This window comes from Ctenocephalides felis, unplaced genomic scaffold (genome assembly GCF_003426905.1).
Source record: "Ctenocephalides felis isolate EL2017-DRISC unplaced genomic scaffold, ASM342690v1 CF-g0.4_SCAFFOLD_01604, whole genome shotgun sequence".
Taxonomy (NCBI): Eukaryota; Metazoa; Arthropoda; class Insecta; order Siphonaptera; family Pulicidae; genus Ctenocephalides; species Ctenocephalides felis.
The window spans coordinates 51875068-51897739 of NW_020537758.1; the positions used below are offsets into that span (position 1 = coordinate 51875068).

General features: G+C 27.5%; 1 protein-coding gene across 1 annotated transcript in view; it reads left to right on the top strand.

Annotated features, from left to right (window-relative positions):
- Window positions 1-22672, top strand: part of LOC113374069 (centaurin-gamma-1A-like) — a gene marked incomplete at its 3' end in the record, with an annotated part of 550258 nt that overhangs the window by 23844 nt on the left and 503742 nt on the right.

Here is a 22672-nt window from a genome sequence, read left to right on the forward strand (position 1 = left end):
CACAATATTGCATTGGATTACTGATAAAAGATAACAGGTAATGATTGAAAATTTAATATAAAATGTACAGATTTTAATATATAATTAACATATGCACAATACAAACAGTAATTCATAAATTTAGCTTACCTCATATATTAAAATTAAAAAATAAATTACGTTTAGCTCAATTGAAAAATAAGTTTAGCTCACCTCATATATTAAAATTACCTCATAAATATATCATTTAATTGTTTATTTTTAATATTTGTTATAAATTTAATTAAAATTATTTAAATACTTATATTTTAAATTCTAAAAATATCTTAAATAACTAGACTATAATTAAAAATACCTGTTACATCAAAATTTGAATTAAATACATTCTACAATCAAACATTGAGAATAGGTAATATTCGACTTTTTATCATTTTTGCATATGGCATATGAGTAGCACAATATTGCATTGGATTACTGATAAAAGATAACAGGTAATGATTGAAAATTTAATATAAAATGTACAGATTTTAATATATAATTAACATATGCACAATACAAACAGTAATTCATAAATTTAGCTTACCTCATATATTAAAATTAAAAAATAAATTACGTTTAGCTCAATTGAAAAATAAGTTTAGCTCACCTCATATATTAAAATTACCTCATAAATATATCATTTAATTGTTTATTTTTAATATTTGTTATAAATTTAATTAAAATTATTTAAATACTTATATTTTAAATTCTAAAAATATCTTAAATAACTAGACTATAATTAAAAATACCTGTTACATCAAAATTTGAATTAAATACATTCTACAATCAAACATACAAAATCTCACATTAAAATATCCATAAAAATTAATTCAGAAGTTTGATGGATTTCAATTATAAGACAAATATAAAGAATATCTTTATAAACAATTCAAAAAATTATAATTAAAGAAAGTATATTAAATTAAGTTTATTAATATTACTACTAATATAAGTGAATGTACAAGTAAGTTTATAATAATTTAATTAATTTCTGAATTTAATACGTCATGTACATTACTGAAATATACTACAAAATTGTATCTTTATGAAATCTATAATAATACAACAATACATTACATATAAAATGTATGAAAAATACAATTAAAATACAGGTTATATCTGGCTAATTTATAAAGTTTAATAAAAACATTAATTACTATATGGTACTATATATCTTCAATTTCATCAAAAGTTTGCCATCTTCATTCAATTCCTTAACTAATTTAACATATATAAATATATTTGTTAGCCGCATAAAGTGTACATCGCTGCTCTAGCAAAACACTTAAAATAAGCAAATTTATTTATAAACGCTTTCTATTCTATTTAATCAGTAAGAACAAAAATCATTACCTTAAACGATGATGACGATCAGCTGCCTTGTCGAAGTGAATGAATAAATTAAGAATGCCGCAAGGCTTGATTTGAGGACCCCGTTACATCTTATTTTAATTATTTAACGATTCTTGCAGATGAAGCTAATTTTGCAATTTATCATAAATTCTAATATGAATCATATTTATGAGTAAAAATATAGTGCACAGAAATAATAATTTTTAGAATTGTAATACATGATTAGAATTTTTAAAATTATGATATGTGATTAAATATGTTTCATATACAAAACGATTACTGTACTTTTTTATAGTGGATCACATTATTAATATTCAGATCAATTCATCATTCCGTACATTATTTCATCCATACTTTTTGTTAGTTTTGATTCGTTCACTATTATTAGTACTGATCAGTTTTCATAGATGAAGAGAAATTTGATCTGGTATCTTTTAGTGTTGTTTGGACTATGCCCAAATCATTGCAAATTCTGGCATTCTGGTATTCTTGAAGTCAATAAACACATGACGTGATACAAAGCAATATCAATTCAAGTTGGCTCTGCATTGAAAATCAATTTTGTGAATAGCATACTGTTCAATCATTCTGTCATTCTTTTGCATCGCTTGCGAATCGTTTTCATTCGGAGATAACAAATCATATAGCACAGTATCGTATCTGTTATGTCTACATTTTTGTATTTATTTGATGAATAGCATAGACAATGTTCTGCAAAAATTACTATGCGAAGGTGGTTTTAATAATTGTTACCTTTTTCGCGGGTGCTTGACCTGTGACACTGCCGTACGAGCCGGCAAGTCGTCCAAGTATCAATTACACAAAATATGTTATGATTTTCCAATCCTTATCGACAAAATGACGTATATAGCCAACATTCGTACGCACAGGACGTACGGTCGTATGATAATGCTTACATGTGGAAGTAAAGAGCTTTTCTACGAAACATTCGTTGAACAAGCTCAATTTCCTGGTCTATTATAAATGATTTTGAATCTTTAATTATTTTGTGAAATCTTAATATTTTTGTTGAATATATAAATATTAATTTTACTTTCATACACCCTAACTAGTATGTTCTATCCAATTAGTTCCAAAGATATTATTAGTTTCAGGAGCAAATGGATAGACGTTGAAATTTCACCGAATCAAATTGGTCCCTGGAGCAAATGCTCGTTTCCCGCATAGTTTTGTTTCGGAACGTCTTGGCTTTGCTCCATACAATTCTCTAAATTCTGCATAGCGTTTAATGTTCGCCAATTTGTAATATATGAAGCTGATAGTTATTGCTATATTCATATTATTGATCATTAAACTTAAGATCGTAATGAAATTTATATTTTTTGAACATGTGTGTTTTCAGGAAAGCGAATAAAAAAGTTTCAGGAAAGCGATAAACTTTTATGAAATTACGTCATGTAACTAATTAGATGTGAGGATTGTGACGCAGGTTATAGAGGTGTTGATGTAAGGATTGTTTGAATCTGAGTCCTTCTATTTTCTTGCTTTTATGCAACAGATATTTAACTCCCCGCATAGTAAGTTATAGTAATCGCAAAAAATCGAAAATGAACATTTTTGCACATCTTTAGAAAAAAAATGTATGTATATGTGTGTGTTTCGTCGACGATTTCGGGAACACCTATCAACCGATTTCAATAATTCAAAAAATATTTGATTCGTAATGATAAGGAGACATGCTGATTAGTTTTTGGCAAAGACAGGTCTACCCGTTTCGAAGATACAGGGCAAAAAGGTTTTACACGCAAAAAACTTGTAACACCACCCATTTTAACGCACTACAAAACCCAATTTTACTGTAATAATCGAAGTCCGAATTGTTTTCGCTTTTGAACTTGAGGGTAAGATGAATCTAATTCCAAAATATCATGCAAAGCGGAGCACAGTAAAAAAATCAGACCAAACGCTCCATTGACTGGAGTATTATTTCTTGATGGTTTAATTTTTGCATCATCAAACGGATGAAATTTCATAGGTTGTTGTAATATGGCCGTTTTTTCCATAATATAGCTTAGGTTAGATTATTATTATTTTAAAACTATGACCAGTATAATTTTCCTTACATATTTCAATTTTTTTTACCAAGCATTCTTATATAGTGTAATATATTTGAAGTTTCTTTTCGAGGCTCGGCGACGTTCTGTTTTTCCATTGTTCGGTTAAAAGTCCTTTCAAGTATTTGAAATAATAAACATACTTTGCATTTCTGAAATCTGATTTCTTATTGCTTTATTTTATGTTAAATTATTTTTAAGTTCGATTTATGATATTAATATTACCTCTCATTTGAATCTTTAGTTATCATAAAATGATGTTATAGTAGAGAATCTATTCGTTAAAATATCAAACTAAGTGTTCTTACATACTAATATAATTTAATATCAAATGTAGGAGTTGACGAAGTATTTTCTTTCTTCAATGAAGTTTATTCATTATCTTGGTCTTCATAGTATTTTGAAGAAGCCAATGGTCTTTGCAGTGTGTAAAGTAGTCTTTGCAATAAAAATAGTGATAGTCGAAATTTTTAATTTTTTTCAAGAGAAAACATAAATATTCACTTATTTAATGATGTTGCGACTTGGAATATAAATGCATCACGAAATAAGTATATCTTTGATCCTTGTAAAGCAACAATATCCTTTTCCATTATAACTTCTCGAGTTTCATGCTGTCGGCTCCTGTGATGCATAAGAACACTTTACATCAGGAATAATTTTGCATTCATCACCGTTAAGTTGTTTTTGGTGCTCTGAATGCATTTATGTAAATTTTGTTACAAATAGGTATATCGTTACGTATTTGAATAATCACACAAACATAGATACATGTGCATATATGCTTATATAAAATGATAAAATGCTTTATCTGTTCAATTCTTAAAAGAAAACAATGTTATGTTATTAATGAATATATTTCGTTGAGTTAAGAAAATTTGATACTTCTCATACGAATTCAGAACTTTCATTATGGGGGTGAGTCTTTTTATATTCTCGACTGTTAAACACATTGTGTATAAATTTTCATGCAACATGATAGTGGAGAAAATGGAATCCTGAACCTATACTAATATTTATATTTTGGAATATCAAAGAGGGTCATGTTTTATGTAAAAGGCGACAACGCCATTATGCCTAATTGTAAGTGTTAATTTAGTTTAGTTTCAATATTTTATTTTTAAATGTATCAATTAATATTTATTTCTTTCTAAATGAGTGAAATTTAATTTAAATTATTTCATTTTCTAATACGAATTGTAAATATATTAGTTGTTTTTCAATTAAACATTTATAATCATGTGAATGATGGCAATTATGACATATATTTATACTTAAAAAGTTATGAATTAATCAAAAATTAACTAGTGGCGTATTGCATCGTGTCCTAAGGCAAATTGCTGGTACTTCTCGAACCTTAATGAAATATTTGAGGAACATTAAATGTTTTCAAATAGATTATCACAAATAATGTAACTTTCATCATTCTTATTTCATAAAAAGTAAATAAATAAAACTTGATCGGATTTAAAATAAAGAACATTGTCTAATATTTCTAATATAAATTGAATTGCAAAGTAAAAATTATTTTTTTGAAGTATATAAGTGATATTTGGAACTTCAACTAGAATTAGAATTAAAATCCGAATTATTTTTCGATGTTCAAAAAATTTTTTTGAAAAAATTGACGTAAAATTTTTTTTTTTACTCAAAAGCAATCGTTTCGCCAACACAAGCAGAAAGTACAGTATAAATTATTCAAATCGAATGCTTAGTTCTCTCAAAAACTGCCATTTTTTGTGGCCGGACCTGCCTCTGCCAAAATCTCATTACCACTTCTCCCCATCATTACGAATCGAATGTTTTTTGGATCAATCAAATCGGTTGATTCGTTCTCTTAAAAACTGATATTTTTAGAAAATGTTGCATTATATCTTCGAAGCCGCTGGGCCTGTCTTCGTCAAAAACTAATCAGCGCGTCTCCTCATCAACAGCAATCCAATATTTTGTTGAACCATTCAAATCGGATAATCCGTACGCCCAAAACTGTCGTCGAAAAATTGTCTCCACACATACACACTAGGGTGGTTCTTAATATGGACATTTTCGAATTTCCTTGCTCCCAAGGGCAATATTAACGTTTAAATAGTACGCAATTCAGTCAAAGTTTCTATGGAAATAGCATGAATTTTTTTTCAAAAATTTAACAAATGCTTTTAGATATAACTTAGCGAACACGTAATAAGTTTTATTCAGAATTTGTCGCTAAGTTATAACTAAAATTTTTTTTTTTAATTTTCAAAATTTTTTCCATGCTATTTTCATACGAAGTTTTATTGAATTGCGCACTATCTAAACGTTAATATTAACAGCTAAAACTTTCATATAATTGTTTTTTATCAATTTGGAACCATTTGAGCCCTTGGGAGCAAGAAAATTAAAAAATGTCCATATTAAGGACCACGCTAATACACACACACGCACACACACATACATACCTAAAGAAACTTTCAAAAATTTTCCTTTTCGATTTTTGGCCCATTACAATAACTTACCCTTAATTATGCAAATGTAATTAACTTGACAATTGTATGTCATAAGAAAATTTGTTTTCAAGTATAACTATTCTAACTAATATGATTTTTTTCTATTCATTGTTTGTTTTGAAATCACGTTTCTGTCACAATATGAGTAATTGAGAAACTCAAAATTATATAGATAATATTAGATGTAAAAACTAACAATTTGGAACTATACAGCAACGTCTTAAAAAAAATTCTTCTAAAACAAGAATTTGGAAATCATCATAACTTGATGAAAGCAATACATAATATGGCTAATATTATATATTATATACTAAAATTTTATAGCCAAAATTTTTCAAAGAATATAATTAAATTAAATTATACATTATTATACGTCACGCGATAATTGTGAAATCTTCAGCATTACATATATAGTAGAACCTTGTTTATCCGGACATCGATTATACGGATTCGCGATTATCCGGACTACCAACCGCGACTAATTTCTATGTATGTACATACCTACAATTCGAATTTTTTATATAATTATTTAATAATTAAGGCTACCGTTTATTATATGTATGTAATATAATCTAAGAAAATATATATGTACATACATAAGGAAGTTTCAATTTCTTAATAAACATTATTTTCGTTGATATCTATGTATGCATTTTATTATTTTTAATAAATACAAAACATTATTCTTCAAACATTTGATTATCCGAATGACTATCGACAACAATTAGTCCGGATAATCGTGGTTCTACTGTATATCTATATCAGATTAATTAATTCAAGTTATTAAATAATTCTATAAGCACTCTTCAAACCTCCAAACTAAAATTTCGTTGACATTTCAATCTTGTGCTCGACAATACTATTTCATTTCGGCTGTCGAAATTGGCGCGAAGAGAATTCGCAAACTCACTCCGAGTACTCACTCGCCAACATCACCTGGTCTGTATTGATTTTAGGTCTCTCACACCCAAAAAACCGACCGAAATCTCATACCACTTGACACCACTAGTAGAGATATACATGAATCTAGGGGTAGATTTTATAGAGGAGTCGGGAGTTATGATCATAGATAGTACAGATAAAAAGTATTGGCAATTGCAGGTCGAATGTTTGATTCCGGAAGGTTAACTGCCAACTTGATTTGATTGTTTTTAGAAATGAAGTACTCTTTACGTTTGTTTTCTTTAGAACTTTGATTCTGATTTCTAGACTTTTCTGAAGGAATTTTCAATAAATAGCTATTTTATGCAAATCATATTTGGATAGCTATTAGATAATAACTATTTATTATCTCTACTATATTTGCTATTCATTAGGTGAAAGTTTTCCCTTAATTTTCAGCGTCAAAAAGTTTGAAAATTAACTTCGCAATTTGTAAGCTTACTTTTAACGATTATTTTTAAGTACTTTTAATGGTAAAATTATTCGATTTTCAAATACTTTAAATTTCCAATTTTATTTTTAGGATTTTGAAAAATTATAAATTAAAAGAAAACAATATAAGTCATTCATTTCGTATATAAATCTGTTTTTAACTTCCCGTAGGGCAACTTATAGTAATCGCAAAAAAATCAAAAATGAAAATTTTTATATATCTTTACGTTTCAGAGGTTTCTGAATATTTTGGCATACCTTAGAAAAAATGGATGTGTGTGTGTGTGTGTGTGCGTGTGTGTGCGTGTATGTGTATGTATGTATGTATGTATGTACGTGTGTGTATGTATGTGCGGATACAAATTTTCGTCGACGATTTCGGGAACACGGATCAACCGATTTGAATAATTCAAAAAACATTCGATTCGTATTGATAAGGAGACGTGCTGATTAGTTTTTGGCGAAGGCAGGTCTAGCCGTTCCGAAGATACGGGGCAAAAAGTGCCGAAAACGGTAACTCAGTTTTTAAGAGAACGGAGCGTCCGATTTAAATAATTCAATTTTACTTGTATTGACAAGATGAAGAATCGATAAAATTTTCATGAAGGTAGGTCTAGCGGTTTCGGAGATATGAAGAAAAAAGTAAAAAAATGAGCCATTTGGCGGTCAAAAATGATCATTAGACATATGCACATCAAATTATCAGATATTTTATAGAGATTTTAACAATAAGTATATATTTTGTTAACATTCCTATGGGTTCCGTACCTTGTGCTTACGTGCTTATGCGTTAGACAGCAACGCGGCGCTTACGCGCTTTATCTTTTGTACCTATGCAGTTAAAGCAGTACGATTGCTTTGAAAAAAAAGTTCAGATCTTCCACAATATGTCAAAATAAAGAAAAAAAATTTTGTTTTCAAAAAAAAAAATTACAAACAAATTTTTCAAAAAAAAGTAATTTTTTGTCCAATTTATAGTTTCTCAAAAATCTTATTTTTTCAAAGTAATTTTTAGTTTTTAAAAAAATAATAATTTTTGGTACGGGAAGTTCCGGCAATTTGCCTTAAGGCACGATGCCTTAATTGCCATAAGACAGAATTCCACTTACAGCTAGTTATGTATTATTTTGTACACAAATTTATTATTATTTATTTTAAATTAAAATTTGCTAATATAATTATTTATTGTGTAATTTACAAACCTTGTTACAAGTATTAATGTTAAGGTATAAGGTCAATTTGCACTATATGCCTTCTCGTTTGTTTCCTATTAGAGTACTAAATTAACGGGCCAAAATTTTGTTTTACATTAAAAAAAAGGGAAAAAGTAATTATAAGTATATATATATGCAAATGAAAAAATATCTGTTAAATTTTTTTTGTATTAGTGAGTTATGCGATTTTTTTCTGTGTATGAAAAGGTTATTTTAGGTTGAAAAGCTTAACAAAGGTACTACAAACTATATCAACAGTTTGTCTTGACAACGCTATAGAATTAAGATTTATGCGTCATCTCATGAAAAGGGCCAGCATTTTTTGGCATATTATCAGAAAATTAGGAATGTGACTGGTCCAGAGAGTTAAACTAAATATCAGTTAAAATAAATATCTAATTATAAGTTTATTTTGTGCGTTTGATTGACAATAGAACTGTTAAATGAAACTGAAATGATAATTTTCTGATACTACCAGTATCATGATACCTTAAAATGATAAAATTAACAGCAAGTATATATCATCTTCATTAATATCATCAGTATTTATTTAGCAATTTTAAAATAATTACAAAAACTATTCAGACATTCTCTTTTTATTTAAATTTCTGAAAAATCAAAATATAAATTGTAAACAATTTTTTTCTTAGTTATTTAAGTATTTCATAATTACTTTAGAATTGCATACATAATGATGACATTATTGAAGATGATACATAATTTCTATACTTATTCCCCCCTTTATGTTCATGTCTTGGCTGGTAATATTTCAAGAATATGTACATATATATATATAGATATATATATATATATATATATATATATATATATACATACATACATACAGGTATCCCTCGCATAACGCGGTAGTTATGTTCCAAAAAGTAGCGTGTTCTGCGAATCCGCTTTATGCGGGACAAAGAACTAGTACAAAAAAGGGGCTACGTTTCATGAATTCCAAAAAAAAACATGCTACATATCATGATTTTATAATAAATATTGTTATATTTATTAATTTTTTTCGTCATAATTAAATGGTAAAGTGATATCCAATGTTATTCTTTTTTGCAAGATATCCTCATCCTCTGAGCAGCTTTCTGTACTACCTCCAGATCCGTGTAATTATTTTTTCAAAAGCAATTATAATTGCTATTACTTGCTTTTAGCGAAAAGATATTTATAACTTTATCATATGCAAAGTTATCTTTATTAAAATGTTGTGCCCACTTTATTCAAAGGATCTCTGTTGAAAACTAATTGACTAATTGTTCGGTAAGTCTAGATTTTTTTTTCTTTAGAACGTACGCGCTCGAAAACTAAGTATTAAATTAGTTATCTTTTGAATTAGTTTCATCACATTTATGGGGCTATTGTACTGCGATTTTACTAATTTAAGATTAAATAAAGTTTGATTTTCATAGGTTTTATAATTTTATTTTGCTCAATTCTCAAACCGCGGTAGAGCGAACCCGTGCTTTGAAAGTACCGTGTTATAAGGGGGTTACCTGTATATATATATATATATAAATATATATATATATATATATATGTGTGTGTGTGTATGTATGTATATCTGTGATATTCATAGTATTCGAGCGCCATACCAGCCACCCCGGCTTTGCCGATGAGTTATCTCTTATGGCTCATAATACAGCGAGGTAGTAAATAGAAAACCACGAGAAAAGCACTCGCCGAGACCGTGCAGAAATTGTTATTTATTTATATTCAGCGAAGGTAGTTTTTGCTAATAGTCGCAATTGCCGTCATACATACACAGATGAATGTTATAATTGCAAAATGATTTGCTGAATTTATAGCCGTGGAATATGCTTTCCTTGCGAATATTAATTTTTGTTTATAGAGTTTCCAGTATTTATTCATGTAGTTCTCAAACAACTGCTTTTGGAATACACTTATTTTGGAAATGCTGAGGATTAGTATTTTTATCGTCATATATGAAATTATGGGTCTTCTTTCATAATGTAATGTTTAAGCTCACGGACTCGTGTTAACGGAGTCGTGAGTTTGAACTCCGCTGTGGACAACCTGACATCGTGCAGTAGCGATGCCCATTTTCACTTGAAAATATACATCACAAATATGTTTTCAATTCCAAATACTTCATTTCTGGCACTGCGATGTGAAATTGCAATGGGAAATATTTCCTCTCTTAGGGCAGTTCTACCCATTCTTATTTTTTAATATATGTTATTATTCATTTTCAACCTCATGTAATTAATAAATTTTAACTTGAGAAATAATTTTAACTTGAGAGCGAATGACGAATCATTGGCACTCGACTATTATCTGCCGTAACGCACTTCCGTTGCATTTGTACGGATTCACACCCTAGTCACGCCTCAAGAAGTTTTACTTCAACAATTTTCAATACGAATAACGGCTTTATATGTAAGAGAATTAAGCTCAAAGTTCCTACGATATTTTTGAATACGGCAATTTCCGTATCAAACTATATTTTGCTAATGAACTGCCTTACAAATGTTATTTCATATAACTATTTTCTCTATAGTTCCGAGTTTTTCTTTCATTATCTTTCCTATTTTTTTTTCTTATTATGAATTATATCAACATGTGATTGAAGTTTTTTACCATGATAATTATTTTCATATCTTATTCTCGTTGATACTGTCTTCTTTACGATTTTTCAGATTTTGATTTAAAAATTGTATTCAACGGATTTTTCTTGATTTTTTTACCGTCAGAAGAAAGACATTTATTTACCTATTTCAAAAACTAAACATTCCATTATCATGCTTTAAACAACTTTTAACATTATTGTAAGTATTTTTTTCTTTCAAGATACCTTTCAAGATTCTTGAATGATATTTGATATTTTGTATTTTTGCTTTCATGTTTTGGCATTGTTCACGTTTAAAAAATTTAGCACTAGATAGAAATAGATCGACTATATAATTTGAGAATATTATAGTAATTTTTCAAACAGATTTCTAGTTGTAAACATTTTCCACTTGAAGTTTTAATTGTTTGATCAACAAAAGAATTTGTATAATAGAAATGTATCTAAATTGACTATTTTTTACACATTTTTTGAAAGGCCTATACTTCTATAATCAACTAAAATAGTTACTAATTTCTATTATATTCAGATTAATGTAATTAATTTTGTAAAATTTTCTTTATATTAACCTATGTTATATTTTATTTACAAGGTCTAGAACAGGGTAGCTTTCAAAAAACTATTATGTTTAATATAAGACAGGTTTGAATTCAAACGGAAAATAAAATAAAGAAGACTTATATATTATTAGTTAACTGAATCGCTCTTGATTTTTTTTACTATTTATTGAACGTATTATCTAAAAAAAAATACTCGGCTTCTAAGAAAACTAAAAATGAAAAATAACTCAAATACTAATTAGTTTATGTAACTTGTATATGTTTAATATCATATCTATATACATAATATATACAGTTGAATGTTATGTGTAAATTGTAAAATGATCTGTTAAATTCATTAGCATAGAATATGCTTACATTGTGCATATTAATTTTGGTTTATAGCGTTTCCAGTATGTATTTGTGAATTTGTGTTTGAATATTCGGTGTAATGTACCACTTGAATGAGGTTTCGCATTTCATCGGCGGAGTTGGTTAAGATAATTGAAAATATAAGTAGATTAATAATACATGTATGTTTGGATATACATACTTACTTGTATTAATATGTTAGGTTGTATTTATAGTATTAATAGGTAGAGATTCTTATAAGTTATGAGAATATAATCTACACATAAATCGCGTACTTACTATATAGTTTAATATTTATTTCGTAAATATATTTTCAATAGTCGAAGGTAATGATAAACAAAATGTAAACGAATATCTGTTAATTAGAAGTCCCAATCATTTACATTTAAGGGGGTATTCTGGTCTAGAGGCATGATTTTTAGGTCTTTTTTAAAGTGCTGTATAAAATAGGCAATTAATATTTTTACCATCCATTTTTTTATATAGTATTTATTAACCTTTTAAGAGTACAGGAAAAAATTAAAAAAATTTTTTTTTCAAAATCCAAAATTTTAGCAGCCCATAAAGTGGGGGGTCTCGAAAAATTGGCAGGTGGCCATACCCATGATTTCATCCCTTCTAGTGATCTAAAATGAAAAAAATAAAAAGATTATTAATCTACATGAATGTCGCAAGGTCATGAACTAGGGACAAGTTAAAAAAAATATTTTTGATAAAATGGCGACTGTTTGAAAAAAATTACATTTTCATTTACATTTAAAAAGTATTAAAGTATTTTGTTGCTTATAAGTCAAAATATGGTGATTTTGATAATATATTTTTGTTCTGTCTGAATTACTATTGTTAAAGTAAATTAAAGGAGTGATTCAAATTATATGCTTGGAATATTAAAAAAGATTATAATTTTCACTTAATTTAATATGATCATATTTTTCAACCCCTATATCTATATACTTCGACTAATGCAGTATAATATTCAATGCTATAATATAGCATATATTCATTTTATTAAAATAGCTAACTAGTTGTAGGTTGTGGGTAGGTTTTGTCTTAATTCAAGTTGCATGAACTTCGAAAATAAACGATTTAATCAACATGAATTAGAATTAGCTATTTACATAAAATGCTCAAGTGTTTGTTCCGAGAATAATAATTTTAATTGACATATTTTTTACAGAATATACCACTTATATTAATTCTTTTTTTTTTTGTTCCAGGTATGTCAAAATCAAATTCATGCTTGCTCTGCATATAACGTACAATGTAAGTAGCTATTAGTATTGTAAATTATTTGGACATACGATTCACTTTTGTCCCTGCATATAAATAAACATTCATTCCTACATATTATAGAATCTGCATTTGAATAGAAAATGCGTATTTCAGAATCGTTTCAAAGTCAGATATGTTTGATTACATAGCATCACAGTCCTGAAATTTTCACTCAATGATTAACAGACTTTTGTCTGTGACGCTCGGACTATCGGATTGCCCGAAGCAAATTAATTGCTGAACACTGAACTCTTAATTGAATTGACATGTTAAATATTACAGAACAGAAACAATGAGAGTTATATAAACAGGCTATCCCACTATAAAAAGTGGGTGTATGTTATTTGTGCTTTGAATTATTATAATTGATATGGTTGATTGGGTTTTATGTTTGATACCCGGAACTTGATATTAGACTCTAGAGGATTGGTCGTCGTGTAACTATTGTGCAAACACATGCACATGTTAATATATATATATATATATATACATATATATATATATATATATATATATATATGTTTAATTTGAGTTTAATATTCGGGCGTAACATCAATAAAAATAGTATGAGTTTTTTTTTTTTAAATTTATTTATTTAAAATCCATACGTTTCGGCTAGCATCTTAGCCATCATTCAGTGGTAATCAAGTTAACTATAAAAATTGGAACTAAATAAATTATATGAAAGGAAATTTCATGGAAAAACAATAATAATAATAATAGTAATAAAACACTTACAATTTTGTATCCTAATATAGCATATGAAACCATTATTAATCCATGGTATGAGTATGTGCACATTGATAAGATATGTATTTTTTAACACAAACATCACAAATGGTAAAACACACTAATAATCATGATAACTTGACAAGTTGTCGAAACTATGTATTTACTCTTCGGAGTTTAGGATAGAAATGTCACAACTTTCTCAAAGTAGTTTTTAGCATGTGTTGATATTTTTTGGAAAATTTAAAAGGCGATGGGATTTTGTTATTTTTTAAGGAATTTTGACACGCTATTAAGAAACCACGTGTTCGTTTCGATAAGGGCCGTATTGTCATTGCGTTTATTTATGACTCTGTCGTTATGTAATTGTAAAAACAACCCCTCAGCGAATCTTCTTTTAATTGTATTCTCTTCAAAATGTAAAATTTTAGGGTTAAAAAAATCGATATTGTGATTTAAATTTTTAATATGCTCAGTTAACATTGTTTTAAATTGTTTGGGATTTTTTGAATTATTTTTGTGTTGATTAAGGCGTTTACTCAGGTTTTGGCTAGTTTCTCCAATATAAAAGAGTTCGCAATTAGAGCAATTAATTTGATATACTAAATTCCTGAGCCGGTCAAAATTGAACTTAGATTTCATTTGTGTAAAAATTGAACTAAGGGTTGCATCACAATTACACACCAACAGAATGCCACACTGTTGAAATAATTTTTTCCACGAGAAATATAAATCTTTTACGTATTAAACTCAAATTAAACATATATATCAACATCAAATTCAAGAATATTCAAAAATATATATATATATATATATATATATATATATATATGCTCACTATATTATACTTCAAATCTTCTTACAATAATTATAACATATGTACAACAACCTTGCCGAGTACATATTGCAGCAATCTATAATATATAAGCTATATAAGCCAATACAAAATCTAATACGATTATTAGATTCGCCTCCAATTTTTTTAGAAATACTTATATTTTAGTATTATGTGTTAAGTTTTTGACATAATTCATAGCCATAGTTTTGACACAGTTTTTTAACTAATATTTGTGATACGTGCATAGTTTCCGGGAACTTACACAAATTGACTTATATGTCCTCTTAAAACTTCAAAATTTATATCTGTTTCGATAGGCACAATTTTTAACATATTTTAGAAGTTTACGTTCTTTAGTATCTCTATAATATAAAATTGACCATGATAATCTACCCGAACTCTACTTAATCTACAATCTAAAGATCTTTTAATTCCTTGACTAGCTACAAATTTCACCAAAACTACTATTACTATTTTTACAAAAGCAAACACTGGTTTCACAATCTTTCATCAAATTAACTGTTCAGATTGCGACTCAATTTATATTGGTGAAACTAGGCAAAATTTATTGAAACACCTTCAACAACATAAAAGCAATTGTAAAATTGCAAACATTTTAAAACTGTGCTTACAGAACACATTAACACATTAAACATAATAAAAACTTTTTTAACTACATTTCAATTGATTTCGGAAAACGTGTTTGCGAAGAATCATATCTACAAAATTCATACTAAGAAAGTAATAAACTTTTCTCTATTTTTTTATCTATTTTTGGGTTGTTTCGTAGCTTAATTATAATGAAAATATGTACCGAAAGTTATACAATTAGTCTATAATCTTGGCAAAATAGTTTATTAAAAATATTTTTTCATCATATTCCCAACTAGTTTGCGCATATTGCATAATTACACTTTTCTGAAAATTATTATGCTAGTAAAATTGTGAAAAATTGTTATAGATGGAACAGTTTTAATATTTATTTTAGTGCAATACCGTAATCTTAAGCAATGAATGATTAGTTTTTTCTCTCTGCAATAACTTTCTGCACTGTCATTCACTTCTATTTTCTTGAACTTAAAAAGCGTTAAATAGTGAAATGTAATTAAAGAAAATAATGTGAAGTTCTAAATTTATTACTTGTGAAAGTTTCTAATTCTGCTCAGAGTACCTATAAATGTATTGAATTAGTAATTATAAATCATGATTTAGTTATTATAAATCAAATCGTTATATCCACTGAATGAGTAATTGCAATTCAACTGCAATGAGTACATTTACCAAACGAATTATTTTATTGGATTTTCTAATTAAAAACTTTTTTAATATAAAAAAATCACAAACTTCAATCGATTCCAAGCGCTATTTCATCAGCAGTTCATGAATAATTTAGTTAGCGGAGCAATTTGTATATTTTATTAAAGTGTCAAATGCAATCGGATGGCGAATGTATTTTGATGCAAAAATTAATTGTTTGGTTGAATGAAATACATTGGAGAATAAAAACATCAAAAACACATATGAAAACCACTATTTGTTCCAATCGTGATAAATAATATGAAAAATATGCATTTTCAGCAACATAAAATGGATAAATGGCCTATAACTCATTTGTTGATGGTTTCATATAATAATTATTCAGTAAAAAATGTATTTTTTTATGGTGAATATAAAATTATTGAAATCTTTATTATCCATTTTACAAACTATAGAAATTCAATGTTTGTTATTGATTTAGAAAAAAATTCAAGTGTATGTGGTAATTATGATATACATACAATTAGTATCCTAGTTGAGTGAAAATATTAGTTCTTACAATCAAAAGTGATTGTTACAGTAAACTGTATCGCAATACTTCTGTAGTATTATTTTCTCCTTAAAATTGTTTTTGTAAATTTTTTAAAGTCTGTTTTCGCGAAATAATTTCAATACTAATCTTGTTTCTTTCATTTCAAACTTTTTTTATTTTACAGCGACAGAGTTTCTGGTCTTATTGAACTTATTAAAATATTATAGGCCTACCACAAGTAAGTTTATAATTATAAAAATTACTTAAAGTTCAGATTAATCTCCCGCACTTTTAGAAAATATTTCGTTTATATATTAGGTGCGTGCTTGTTTTTTAATTCTTTGTGATAATTAAGCCATATTAAATTTATACAAAATTACATTGTTTGCAATAGTTTTCAACATTATAAAGCTCTACACCAATACTTTATCTTGTAAATCAATCATAAATTAATATATTGAATTTTTAGTGAATAACGCGATTATCTACACATATCTGGAAAGTAATGTAACTCGCCTTAAGGCAAAATGCCACTTGCAACTAGTCAACTTCTTTTGAGTAGACAAGTTATAGTAATCTCAAAAGAAAATGCAAATAAAAATTTTGATATGTCTACGTTTCAAGACCTCCTGAACATTTTTGCATACCTTAGAAAAAATTAAGAGTGTATCGATTGCTATTGATAGGGAGACGTGCTGATTAGTTTTTTGGCCAAGGCAGGGCTAGCCGTTCCAATGATGCGGGGCATAAAGTGCCAGAAATGGTAATTTAATTTTTGAAATGTTTTACTTGTATTGACGAATTGATGACTTCGTTACAATCAATTTGTCAAATATTTCATAAAAATTCAATAAGAAGTACAAATTTGTTCACGTTTCTATGGGTTCCGCCATTAATATTAGGCTAGGCCCTCATGCGCTTCGATATGCGCGGCTGCTTTAAAAAATATTCAAAATTTTCAAAATTCAAAATATAAAAAATCAAAAATTTGAAGTCCTTTTTTTCGAAAATTTCATAATTATCAAAAATCTAATTTTATCAAAAAATTTCGAAGTTTTAAAATTTTTAAATCTCGGTACTAGAAGTTCCAGCAATTTGCTTTAAGGGAAAATGCCATGCACCACTAATTTCAACTTTTTTTAACTTTTCAAGTTTTTTAAATTTATTAAACGTGTTTTTATCATCTCGCGCGAACATTTATCCATATTGTTTCAAAAACGTGTAAAAGTTCCAAGTTCACCCAAGCGCGAAAATATATGTAAGACGCCCGCCATCGAGAAAATTGCCGATCTTGAAAAATATAAAATGATGTTATTTTGTAGATAACATATTGCCAGTGTGCCACGAAAAATGTTTTTCGCGTCAACATTCTTGTTCGATGAAGTGAAAAGTTTTCACATGAACTACGAAAAAATGTTCGTCCTGTAAACGCTGTATCCTTTCAAATCGGTGTGAATTCATCTGGCATATCGAACGATTTCGAATTTGAAATGAAAAGTTTGTACCTTCGATTAAACATATTAATGAGACGGCTGGTATAAAATATTTGATATATTTTATAGTAATTATTAATAATATTCGAAACTAGTAGGATTTAGTTAGCGGGGTTTCGGGTAAAAATTTTCACGACCATTATCTCAAAAACAATTACATTATATAATTTTTTAACGATACTATTTTGAAGTAGAAGACAAAAGATGTCATGACCTATCATCTTAATTCTTACAACATCGCTATCAGGAGATAAATGGTCTTGTAATAATATTTTTCATCATAAGTTTTTTTTTTTGGTTGTGAGCTCATTTATTTAGTTTATGATACTTGAATATAATTTTTAAGTATACGCTATTTAATTGTTTTATAAAATTTATTGTTATTTTCAAGTTATATTCAACAGTTTTTTCTTCATATAACTTCTATAAAAGTTTACATGTGGGTAGGGTAAAAAGGACTAACTAAATTTAGAGTTATATCTCTGCGGATGAATATTCCTCACAAAATAGCACATCAAGGTTATATACGGTGTAATCTTTGTATAAAATGTGCTTATAAAATTTTTATATCACATTGGCTATTAGTTTAAAATTTAAAATAAGACAATGTATATATTTGCCCGATGCTGTTTCTTCTTACCCAGCTTATGGGGTTGAAAGGGGCAGATGACAAATTTCAGAAAAATAAAGTATTAATTGGGAATTTAATTTATTGGGAAAATAATGTATTAATTGGGAATTTTACTGAACATAGTTTGATAGTTGTTGTTTTTTGTACGTTATACTTGTATTGCAGTTCATTTTGTTTAGACAGTGTGACTATTGAAAATCAAATAGGAACTTTGTATCCGGTATCATAAGTTTGAATACAGAACTATGTCAAAAGGTTCAAATATACACCCACCAATTATGTTTATCAATAATTGTGCATATGGATTAAGAAGTACAACATGTATCTTAAAATTCGAAAACAAAATTAAAGAAAGTCGTAATCGAGAATTTCTTGCTAAAAGTTCGAAGAAAGCTATTGTGATGTGTGTAATAAGCATAAGTTATAATTTGAATAAAACTATTTTGTTTAATTTAAATTTGTGTTTATTCTATACAATTTCCAAATTTATATATTTGCTTACTGTCGTATTATTTATGGACAATATACAGACAAAAAAAATGAAATTAATTATTATTAATGATAAAAATATTTTGTAAGTTTCTTGTAACTTTTCTTCAATTTTCATAAGATGACTGAAATTATGCTCATTAAATAATGTATAATTGGATAAGCTTAATTCGCGCATAAGGAAGATGTATTAATAAAGATTTAATAACTGCACTAACTACATTATTTAGAAAATGGTTTTAAACAAAAATCTACTAGCATAGCATCACCGTTGTAAAATCTATGGTCGCAGGTGCATAGTGACTTCGTGTTTTGTGTCAATTTACTAACAGGTCGGAATAAGTCTATTTTAAACCCACAGCTGATTACAAATTTTTCTTTCCAATAAACTTTGTTTGAGTAAAATTCTACTAGCTGTTCGACTATTATTTCATACTTACCTCGAAAAGTTCGACTGCGGATTGAACTTTAGAAACGCCACGACCTGCTGACAGGTATGAAATGTACATCTGAACTTTAGATCGAATTATACGAGAAGGGGATGCTATCACGATCGCTTTCTACGTGTTTGTTCGAACACAGAAAATCATAGATATTCTAGCGAAACGTTTACTCTATTGATTGAGCTATTGATATTGATATATGTACTATAGATGTTTGCACATTAGGAAACGATTACCAATGTTGAGTATTGGCAATATTCCTAGGAAAGTTGGTAGTAATTCACTATTAATGTTTAATATCTAATATCTAATGAGTTTGAAATTATATACATTTATTTATATTAGAGAATATTTTTATTGTTTCTTTTCTTACTGATTTACTCATGTACTCATGTTTCTTCGCTTACTCAATAAATTACAAATTTAGTTAATTAATTTACAACTTGGTAAATTTTAGTGTTTTTCAATCAGACATCAAATCAGAAGGTGAATAATTTCTGTTCCTAATTTTTTTTATTTATAACTACATTTTATCTTGTACAAAAGTCCAATTTGACTAGCAATTAAAGCCAAACCACTATATACATCAAATCAAATATTCTATGTTTGCAAATATTCCCAGCTATTATTCATCATTGTAAAACTATGTTTTTTCCTATTACTTTTTCTATTCAAAAACTTGTCATTTGGTACTCCCATAGGCGAATTGAAAAATGTCAGGGGAAAAAAGGAAATAAAAAGGTATTTTTAATTCAAAAGAAGTTTTATGGAATAATAGTTACATTATACATAGTTACATTAAATTATTTTATCAATGTGATGTACATAGTTTAATTATTTGATTGAACACAATAATTAAAAATCAAAATCTAACTATGCATTTTTCAACATAATAAACAAAAAATTCACAAACAAAACATTCATCAACTCTTACTACAGTCATAAATCTTACTTTTGTAGGTATTTCTGTTTGATTTATCATAATCAGACTCATTGTTTATTGAAATAAAATTATTAAAAATAGTTTGACAGAACTTCTGTTTGAAATACATTTTTTGTGGCCACATTTTTTATAAAGATCGCATTGGATACAACTTTCATATGCAACTTCATCATTAAAATTCATTATCAAAATTGGAATAACTATTAATTCAATTTATCTTTTTAAAATTTCTTACTGTTGTCCATTGTTTTTTACTACTTTCTTATTGCCCCTTATTATTTATTATTGTTTATACATTGTATGAAGGTTTAGGTGGTCTTTTTTACCCAATCGTATGTAAGCTATTACATAGGTTATGAAAATAAAACCTTTGAATATAACTTAATAATGAAAATTCATCTTATAAAATAAATAAATCAAGTATACCTAAAAATTATATTCAGATATCGTAAACTAAACAACCGTGCTCAAATGCAAAACGACTAACAACGAAAATGGTCATTTATCTCGTGATAGCGAAGTCGCCCGATTTAAGGCTGGTTGTATATCTTTTGCCCTCTACTTTCAAATATTGATGTTAAAAATTTTCTAACAATTACTAGTTTCTGAAATATTGATGATGGACCTTTTTACCAGCAGGCCTTTAAGCCCCGCTATACCCTATATCCATTATATGTTTAGCTTTCGTTCATTCTATATTGCACATTTATTATTTATCAAGATAGCTTTCAATTTACTTCTCTATTATGTATGATTTATGATGAATATATTTATATTTGCTGCTCATAAAAATGATTTTCCATTTTATACGCTTTCAAAGCCATCAAAAACAAATATTATGGTAATTTAATTATGCAGATTATTTAATTGATATTACTTTGTATACGCAATTATTTTATTTGCTTTTTCGATAGTACAAAACGGATATAATTTGAAGAAATAATTTAATTAAATTGAACGATGTCTGTATTTAAATGAAATCATTTCTATACAAATAATAAATATATTATACTCATTGCCGGTGTTAGATCAGTTAGATGATAATACATATATGTATAATTATTTTAGTTTATAATTGTATTACCCTTTTTATTAAAATGAAAATACAAATTTTATTCGAACCAATCACATCAACGAAAGTAAATATAATTATATGTTGTTTGCGCTCAAACTGTACAGGTGTGCAATTTCATGGCCGAAAAATACCAAGTAGTGATAGTGTCAATATGACACTGTCAAATACTTATACATCTTGATCGTAGATCTTTAAAAATTAGAACTGCAAATATAGATTGACTTTTAGGACGTCATTATTCTTGAAAAATAAATTGTTAGTTTATAAGGCAGTGGTAAATCTTATAAGAACTTACGGCAAACGATAGATTTCATAGTCAGAAATAACATACTAAAATATTATAGGCCTACGATAATCGGTTGAATTATAAAAATTCACCAAAGTTTTGAAGTGCGCCCCGCTCTTAAGCGATTCTAATGAGAATCTATGCCTTTTGTGTCCACGTAGATTCAGTGTCTTGTCGGAAGCTACTGATTACAGTTGACGTTTACACTTCAATAAAATACATTTTTAAAACACGAAATGGATTAAGTGAAGTGTGTTAAAAATTTGATTTAGATTCACAGATATTATAAGTTGTGTGCGCTTGAAAAATATCAAAAAAAGGGAAAAGTTTATTTTTTCACAACATTTTATCTAAATAGTTGAATCTCAATTCTTATTGATTAGGTTGATTATGTATACGTATCGGAAATATAATGCAACTTGCCTTAAGGCAAAAATAAAACTTGCAAATATTGTACTTATATGTAATGTTAGATAAAAAAGAGAATTCATTCTAGTAATAATAGTCCATAATTTTATATTCTTTTATATTAAAAACTCTGCATATATAATTTCAATGTCCAGTTTTTTAATAGCAAGTGAAAAGAAAACGCCAATATATTGTAAAAAGAATTCTAAATAATCTCAAGCATTCAAAAGCCTTTCAAAAGATATC